Source organism: Nerophis lumbriciformis, linkage group LG13, assembly GCF_033978685.3.
Source record: "Nerophis lumbriciformis linkage group LG13, RoL_Nlum_v2.1, whole genome shotgun sequence".
NCBI classification, from domain to species: domain Eukaryota; kingdom Metazoa; phylum Chordata; class Actinopteri; order Syngnathiformes; family Syngnathidae; genus Nerophis; species Nerophis lumbriciformis.
Window position 1 is genome coordinate 40,995,782 of NC_084560.2, and position 8,837 is coordinate 41,004,618.

General features: G+C 39.9%; 1 protein-coding gene across 1 annotated transcript in view; it reads left to right on the plus strand.

Moving 5' to 3' along the window:
• Positions 1 to 8,837, plus strand: part of mao (monoamine oxidase) — a 101,765-nt gene that overhangs the window by 30,950 nt on the left and 61,978 nt on the right. The window lies entirely within an intron of this gene.

Consider the following 8,837-nt stretch of genomic DNA (forward strand, 5'->3'; position numbering starts at 1 on the left):
AACTATATGTGTTAAACATGCTTGTATTATCATTAAACACCTTAAATTTATTAACAACATTAACTATATGTGTTAAACATGCTTGTATTATCATTAAACACCTTTAACTTATTAACAATATTAACTATATGTGTTAAACATGCTTGTATTATCATTAAACACCTTAAATTTATTAACAACATTAACTATATGTGTTAAACATGCTTGTATTATCTTTAAACACCTTTAACAATATTAATTATATGTGTTAAACATGCTTGTATTATCTTTAAACACCTTTAACTTCTTAACAATATTAACTATATGTGTTAAACATGCTTGTATTATCATTAAACACCTTTAACTTCTTAACAATATTAACTATATGTGTTAAACATGCTTGTATTATCATTAAACACCTTTAATTTATTAACAATATTAACTATATGTGTTAAACATGCTTGTATTATCATTAAACACCTTTAACTTGTTAACAATATTAACTATATGTATTAAACATGCTTGCATTATCTTTAAACACCTTTAACTTGTTAACAAAAACATGTTTCATAAATAAGTAAATATAAATTATACATATGAATGAGGTAGATCCCCACGACTTGATCAATGGAAAAGTAGCTCGCCTGCAGAAAAAGTGTGAGCACCCCTGGTCTAAACATACCGTATTTTTCGGACTATAAGTCGCAGTCTTTTTTCCGTGGGTGCGACTTATACTCAGGAGCGACTTATGTGTGAAATGATTAACACATTACCGTAAAATATCAAATAATATTATTTATCTCATTCACGTAAGAGACTAGACTAGAGGTTCTTAACCTTGTTGGAGGTACCGTGTTACGAACTGGTCAAGGGGGTGACCCCGGGATGCAGAGACGGGAGGCAAGTTTGAATAACAAAAAATGAATACATTTAATAAGTCCAAAAAGTGTAACAAAAAGCGATGGGGGCAGAAATGCACACCATGAATACTAACTAAAACAGGTTCCTCAGTGGTCGACAGGGGGAAAAAACCAGGGAGCACTCAGCACAGCATAATGTCCTTGCTGCCTCAAGGAGGCTGGGAAACAAACACAACAAAGTTAGAAATAACAGGACTAAGGAAAAATAACGGACCAGGACTGACGAGGCCAAGTAGGCGCATACACGTGGGAGGTGCAGGATAAAATAACCGGCAAGACCCAGCTGTGCGTGACGAGCTTAAATACTCCTCTGAAGAAATAGGTTGCAGGTGTGCCTTAGTGTCCGCCCCTCGCTGGAGACTAATGAGCTGAGGAAACACATCACAATAAAAGAGAAGGCAGGGAAATAAAAACACAACATACCGAACCCCATTTCATATGCGCATTCACCGAACCCTCCTTTTTTCCAAATTCAAGACAAAGTTATATGTTTTTGGTAACACTTTAGTATGGGGAACATATTCTAAGTAACAAAGACTTGATTTAGAGTTATTTGGACACTAGGGGAACATATTCTAAGTAATAAAGTCTTAATTTAGAGTTATTTGGTTAGGGTTGGGGTCAGGGTTAGAGGGTTAGAGTTATAATAAGGCCATGCCGAATAAGGCATTAATAAGTTCTTAATAATGACTAGTTAAGAGCCAATATGTGACTAATTTGCATGTTAATAAGCAACTAATTAATGGTGAATATGTTCCCCATACTAAAGTGTTACCATGTTTTATTACTGGTGCACAAAATGAACCGTGCATGAACAAAACAAAAACCAACACAGTGCATAAACTCACAACAAATTACACACCTGCAAATCAGTCAGCTGTTGCCGTATCCGTAATACGCCGATAGGGAGAAGTTTGTATTTACACGATGAGTCGGGTGTGTCTCGCCCTCCGCCGAACCCCTGAGCCCGACTCACCGAACCCCTAGGGTTCCATCGAACCCAGGTTAAGAACCACTGGACTAGACGTATCAGATTTCATGGGATTTAGCGATTAGGAGTGACAGATTGTTTGGTAAACGTATAGCATGTTCTATATGTTATAGTTATTTGAATGACTCTTACTTATATGTTACGTTAACATACCAGTTGGTTAATTATGCCTCATATAACGTACACTTATTCAGCCTGTTGTTCACTATTCTTTATTTATTTTAAATTGCCTTTCAAATGTCTATTCTTGGTGTTGGCTTTTATCAAATACATTTCCCCATAAAATGCGACTTATATATGTTTTTTCCCTTCTTTATTATGCATTTTTGGCCGGTGCGACTTATACTCCGGAGCGACTTATATTCCGAAAAATACGGTAGCTCTAAACTAGGGCTGGGCGATATATGGAATATACTCGATATATCGCGGGTTTGTGCGATATAAGAGATAAGGTGCGAATCTGGTAACGAATTGAGGAAGAATAATTAATTCCCAAGAAAAACAGCCACCGTCTGGCGGTGGTTTGGCTTCAAGCGGGAAGATGTCGAACAGACAGCCGTAATATGTCAAGTATGCGGCAAAAGCGTTGCCACAAAAAGTAGCATTACTGCTAATGTGTAGCATCATTTGAAGAGTCACCCGCTAGAGAATAAGGAGTGCTTGAAACTCCGCATGTCAACATCTTTGGCCGGTGCCACACCAACAAAATGCCGAAGCAACCATTTCCACATCAACACCGTATGACAAAAATAGTCAACAACAGAAGGAGATAACTTCTGCAGGAATCCACTATTGGATTTCCTATTATGCAGCTCATTTTTATTAGACACTTATTGAAATATCTTGTGTGACATCATGCACAAAAGTGCACTTTATTTGTTTTAAACTATTGTAGTGGCGTTCTGTACAAAACGTGCACTTTAATTTAGTGTTGTTTTGATATGTCATCTTAGTGACATCATGCACAAAAGTGCACTGATAGCTTGTTTTAAAATGTCTCGGACAATCTTGCACTTTCTGTTTTGGAAATGACATGAATGTTTGTGCTACTGCTTAATAACTGTTTGATAAATACACTTTTAGTTGTGATTTCCCTCTCTGCATGAAAGTTTAAAAGTAGCATATATTAATGCAGTATGAAGAAGAATGTTTTAATGTAGACACATAGAATCATCATACTGCTGTGATTATATGCATCAAGTGTTCATTCAAGGCTAAGGCAAAATATCCACATATATATGGTGTATCGTGACATGGCCTAAAAATATTGAGATATTAATAAAAGGCCATATCGCCCAGCCCTACTCTAAACATACTCCAACTCATGAAGTTACAAAAAAACATGTTTTATTTTGTCAACATATAATTTTGCACTTTTAATGCACTCTGCCACTGTATTCATGCAGTGTTTAGTGACCAGCTGGTGTCATGTCTGTGTAATCATGTTTTGTTTTAGTCATGTTTTGTTTAGTTATTGGACTCTTTAGTTTCTGGCTTTTCATTCCCTTGTCTTGTTTCCATGATTACCCATTAGTTTCACCTGTTCCACGTTTGGACTCATTGTGCACTCTTGTTTGTCACCATAGCAACCCATTAGTTTTCACCTGTCACGTCACGCACCTGTTTCACGTTTTGAGTCACGCACCTGTTTTCGTTAATCATGTCTGTCGTATTTAAGTTCATTGTTTTCAGTTTGTCTTTCTGGTGACATCCCCACATTTATGCTCTTCATACCCCTGACTCTCTGCTTCACACTTTGTTTACCTCTGCGCACTTCATGCCATGTCCAAGTAAGTTGTTTCTATTCATGCCACAGTTAGCGACTTTTGTTCATGTCCTTAGTTTTTTTTGTCCACGTCCAAGTTGTTTTACCTGCGCTGTGAGCGCCTTTTGTTTATACCTTTTTGTATTTTTTTGAGTTAGAATTAAAATGTATTCACCTTCACGCCATGTCTGGTCCAAATCATTTGCACCACGGGAGAACAAACCTAGCCATAGTCCAAGTCCTGACAGCTGGCTTCTAACATGCCTCCGCCGGCGCAATGTACGTCAGGAAAATACATGCATATATGTGTGTGTATATATATATATATATATATATATATATATATATATATATATATATATATATATATATATATATATGTATGTATGTATGTATGTATGTATGTATGTATGTATATAAATATATAAACATGTATGTATGTATGTATGTATATATACTGTATATATGTTTACGGTATATATGTATATATGCACATATGTATATATGGATGTGTATATGTGTATATATATATATATACACATACACATATATTTACATACACATATATATACATATACATACACATTTTAACAGAAGTGTAGATAGAACATGTTAAAAGAGAAAGTAAGAAGACATTAACAGTAAATGAACAAGTAGATTAATAATTCATTGACAAAATAACAGGTGTATAAATGACACAATATGTTACTGCATATGTCAGCAGATTACATTAGGAGCCTTTGTTTGTTTACTTACTACTAAAAGAAAAGTTGTCTTGTATGTTCACTATTTTATTTATTCATCTGATTGAAGGCTAAAAACTTTTAAAAAAGGAATGGAATTTAAAAAATTTTTTACTGAATGAGACACCCGGAATGTACATGAAAATAAAGAATGTGGGATTTACAATATTAACTATGAAGGATAAAACACTGAATATTGACAACAATTTGTAGGTCCATACATCGTCGAGCAGTGGCAATAATGGCAACAATATTGTTTATTGGCAATAATTCGTAGGTCCATATATCGTCGAGCAGTGGCAATAATGGCAACAATAGTGTTTATTGGCAATAATTCGTAAGTCCATATATCGTCGAGCAGTGGCAATAATGGCAACAATCAATCAATCAATCAATCAATGTTTATTTATATAGCCCTAAATCACAAGTGTCTCAAAGGGCTGCACAAGCCACAACGACATCCTCGGTACAAAGCCCACATAAGGGCAAGGAAAAACTCACCCCAGTGGGACGTCGATGTGAATGACTATGAGAAACCTTGGAGAGGACCGCATATGTGGGTAACCCTCCCCCCTCTAGGGGAGACCGAATGCAATGGATGTCGAGTGGGTCTGACATAATATTGTGAGAGTCCAGTCCATAGTGGATCCAACATAATAGTAAGAGTCCAGTCCATAGTGGGGCCAGCAGGACACCATCCCGAGCGGAGACGGGTCAGCAGCGCAGAGATGTTCCCAGCCGATGCACAGGCGAGCGGTCCACCCCGGGTCCCGACTCTGGACAGCCAGCACTTCATCCATGGCCACCCCCCCCTCCACAAGGAAGAGGGGAGCAGAGGAGAAAAGAAAAGAAACGGCAAATCAACTGGTCTAACAGGGGGGCTATTTAAAGGCTAGAGTATACAAATGAGTTTTAAGATGGGACTTAAATGCTTCTACTGAGGTAGCATCTCTAATTGTTACCGGGAGGGCATTCCATAGTACTGGAGCCCCAATAGAAAACGCTCTATAGCCCGCAGACTTTTTTTGGGCTCTGGGAATCACTAGTAAGCCGGAGTTCTTTGAACGCAGATTTCTCGCCGGGACATATGGTACAATACAATCGACAAGATAGGACGGAGCTAGACCGTGTAGTATTTTATACGTAAGTAGTAAAACCTTAAAGTCACATCTTAAGTGCACAGGAAGCCAGTGCAGGTGAGCCAGTATAGGCGTAATATGATCAAACTTTCTTGTTCTTGTCAAAAGTCTAGCAGCCGCATTTTGTACCAATTGTAGTCTTTTAATGCTAGACATAGGGAGACCCGAAAATAATACGTTACAGTAGTCGAGACGAGACAAAACGAACGCATGAATAATGATCTCAGCGTCGCTAGTGGATAAAATAGAACGAATTTTAGCGATATTACGGAGATGAAAGAAGGCCGTTTTAGTAACACTCTTTATGTGTGATTCAAAGGAGAGAGTTGGGTGGAAGATAATACCCAGATTCTTTACTGATTCGCCTTGTGTAATTGTTTGGTTGTCAAATGTTAAGGTGGTATTATTAAATAAATGTCGGTGTTTAGCAGGACCGATAATCAGCATTTCTGTTTTCTTGGCGTTGAGTTGCAAGAAGTTAGCGGACATCCATTGTTTAATTTCATTAAGACACGCCTCCAGCTGACTACAATCCGGCGTGTTGGTCAGCTTTAGGGGCATGTAGAGTTGGGTGTCATCAGCATAACAAGGAAAGCTAACACCGTATTTGCGTATGATGTCGCCTAGCGGCAGCATGTAAATACTAAAGAGTGCGGGGCCAAGAACCGAACCCTGAGGAACTCCGTACGTTACCTTAACATAGTCCGAGGTCACATTATTATGGGAGACGCACTGCATCCTGTCAGTAAGATAAGAGTTAAACCACGACAAAGCTAAGTCTGACATACCAATACGTGTTTTGATACGCTCTAATAAAATATTATGATCGACGGTATCGAAAGCAGCGCTAAGATCAAGAAGCAGCAACATAGATGACGCATCAGAATCCATCGTTAGCAGTAGATCATTAGTCATTTTTGCGAGGGCTGTCTCCGTAGAGTGATTTGCCCTGAAACCGGATTGAAAAGGTTCACAGAGATTGTTAGACACTAAATGTTCATTTAGCTGCTGTGCGACAATTTTTTCGAGGATTTTCGAAATAAATAGTGTTTATTGGCAATAATTCGTAGGTCCACACATTGTCGAGCAGTGGCAATAATGGCAACAATAGTGTTTATTGGTAATAATTCGTAGGTCCATACATTGTCGAGCAAAATTTGTTATCGGCCCAGTCCTAGGTATCGGATCGAATCAATAGCAGCTGTTACTCAAGGTTACAAAGTCAGTATCGGAAGCGAAAACATATTGGGACACCAAAACCGCTAGTATTGTCCCTTGACAATATGTAGTGAAATGCTTGCTGAAATGGCGAAAAGGTCCTGGGTTTGATTCCCGGTGCGTGGGTCCCCTCCCCTCCCCGGTAGCTCCGGCCTCCTCCCACCTCCAAAGACATGCGCCTGGGGATAGGTTGATTGGCAACACTAAACTGGCCCTAGTGTGTGAATGTTCTCTGTCTGTGTTGGCCCTTCGATGAGGTGGCCGAGTGCAGCTGGGATAGGCTCCAGCCACTCTAAAAGGGACAAGTAAAGGATTGACTGATTGATTGAGACTTTTATTAGTAGATTGCACAGTGAGGTACATATTCCGTACAATTGACCACTAAATGGTAACACCTGAATACGTTTTTCAACTTGTTTAAGTCCACTTAAATTGATTCATGGTACAGATATATACTATCATCATAATACAGTCATCACACAAGATAATCATCAGAGTATATACATTGAATTATTTACATTATTTACAATCCGGGATTAGGTTTGGTTGATATCAACATTTCAGTCATCAACAATTGTATCATCAGAGAAATGGACATTGAAACAGTGTAGGACTGACTTGGTAGAGAGAGAGAGAGAGAACAGAAAGCATAAGAAAAAGTATCTACCTTTGATTGTTTACATTTGATTATTAACAATCCTTGGAGGGTTGAAGTTGCCTGGAGGTGTTGTTTTAGTGCGGTTTTGAAGGAGGATAGAGATGCAATTTCTTTTACACCTGTTGGGAGCGCATTCCATATTGATGTGGCATAGAAAGAGAATGAGTTAAGACCTTTGTTAGATCAGAATCTGGGTTTAACGTGGTTAGTGGAGCTCCCCCTGGTGTTGTGGTTATGGCGGTCATTTACGTTAAGGAAGTAGTTTGACATGTACTTCGGTATCAGGGAGGTGTTGCGGATACGCTCTGTAACACGGGTGGGAAATAAGCCATATTTCCTCTCATGGCATCTACTCATATTACAAGCGCCGTTTCCACGTTTAATCTCGCAAGTTTAACACACGCGCTCACGTGACCCGCTGTAGCCAATCGCGCTATATCAAATCCAGCATTCCAAGATGGCTGCGAGGTGCGGTGGCTAAGCCTGGGGACATATGAAGCCGGTGCCGAACATCAGGGACGTGTTGCGACGAGAGAGTGTGTCGATGATAAGATATTAAGCCGAGTTGGCCAGGTCCCTAAGTCTTGGATGGCGAGCTGTAGATAGGCCTCGAGCCTGAGCCCAAGGATCTCCGCCTCTCAACCCCTGAACTCCACCTGCTCTGGTCGGGCCGGTAGGCGGCTTATCGCCGAACCCCTTGCCTCGCACCTCATTGCTCTGCGGCCCTTTGCACTACCTCATACACACCCTGCCCATACACTGAACTCTCACTACCAACTGCCATATCCACAACCCCAAACCGTGTGGCTGTATGAACTGTGAATGCGCATATGGACTGCGATCAGTCTCATATGACCTTTATGAACTTTAAGAACTTTTGATTACCTGAACCCTTGCTGTTTTTTTCTTTTGTTTTGAATGGCCATTCCTATCAATGTCTGTCCACTATTTGTTGCACTGTACTAGAGATGCGCGGTTTGCGGGCACAACCGCGGAGTCCGCGGATTATCCGCGGATCGGGCGGATGAAATTTTAAAAAAATTAGATTTTATCCGCGGGTCGTGTTACGACTGCGTGGCATTGTGATGCCGGAGGTCGTCTTTTCAAGATGCAGAGGGGTCAGGAAGCAGCTTGCAGGTGAGAATAAATGATTTATTCGAGTTGTAGTACAAAATATGCTGCGCGGTGCCCACGGCACAGAAAACAAAAGGGTAGCCAAAAGATGCTAATATCAAAAATGCAGACTATGAGCGAAACTAGGAGCGTAACTTGTTGCATGGGAGCAAACAAAACCAACAGACCGAGTGAGGCCAGCGCGTAAACTAAATAGCCCTCTGATTAGTGCCCGGGCAACAGGTGCGCGTCCGGGACACTAACCAGAGGCAGGTGACTATAATCTGCCGTCATGGCAACAGAAACAAACT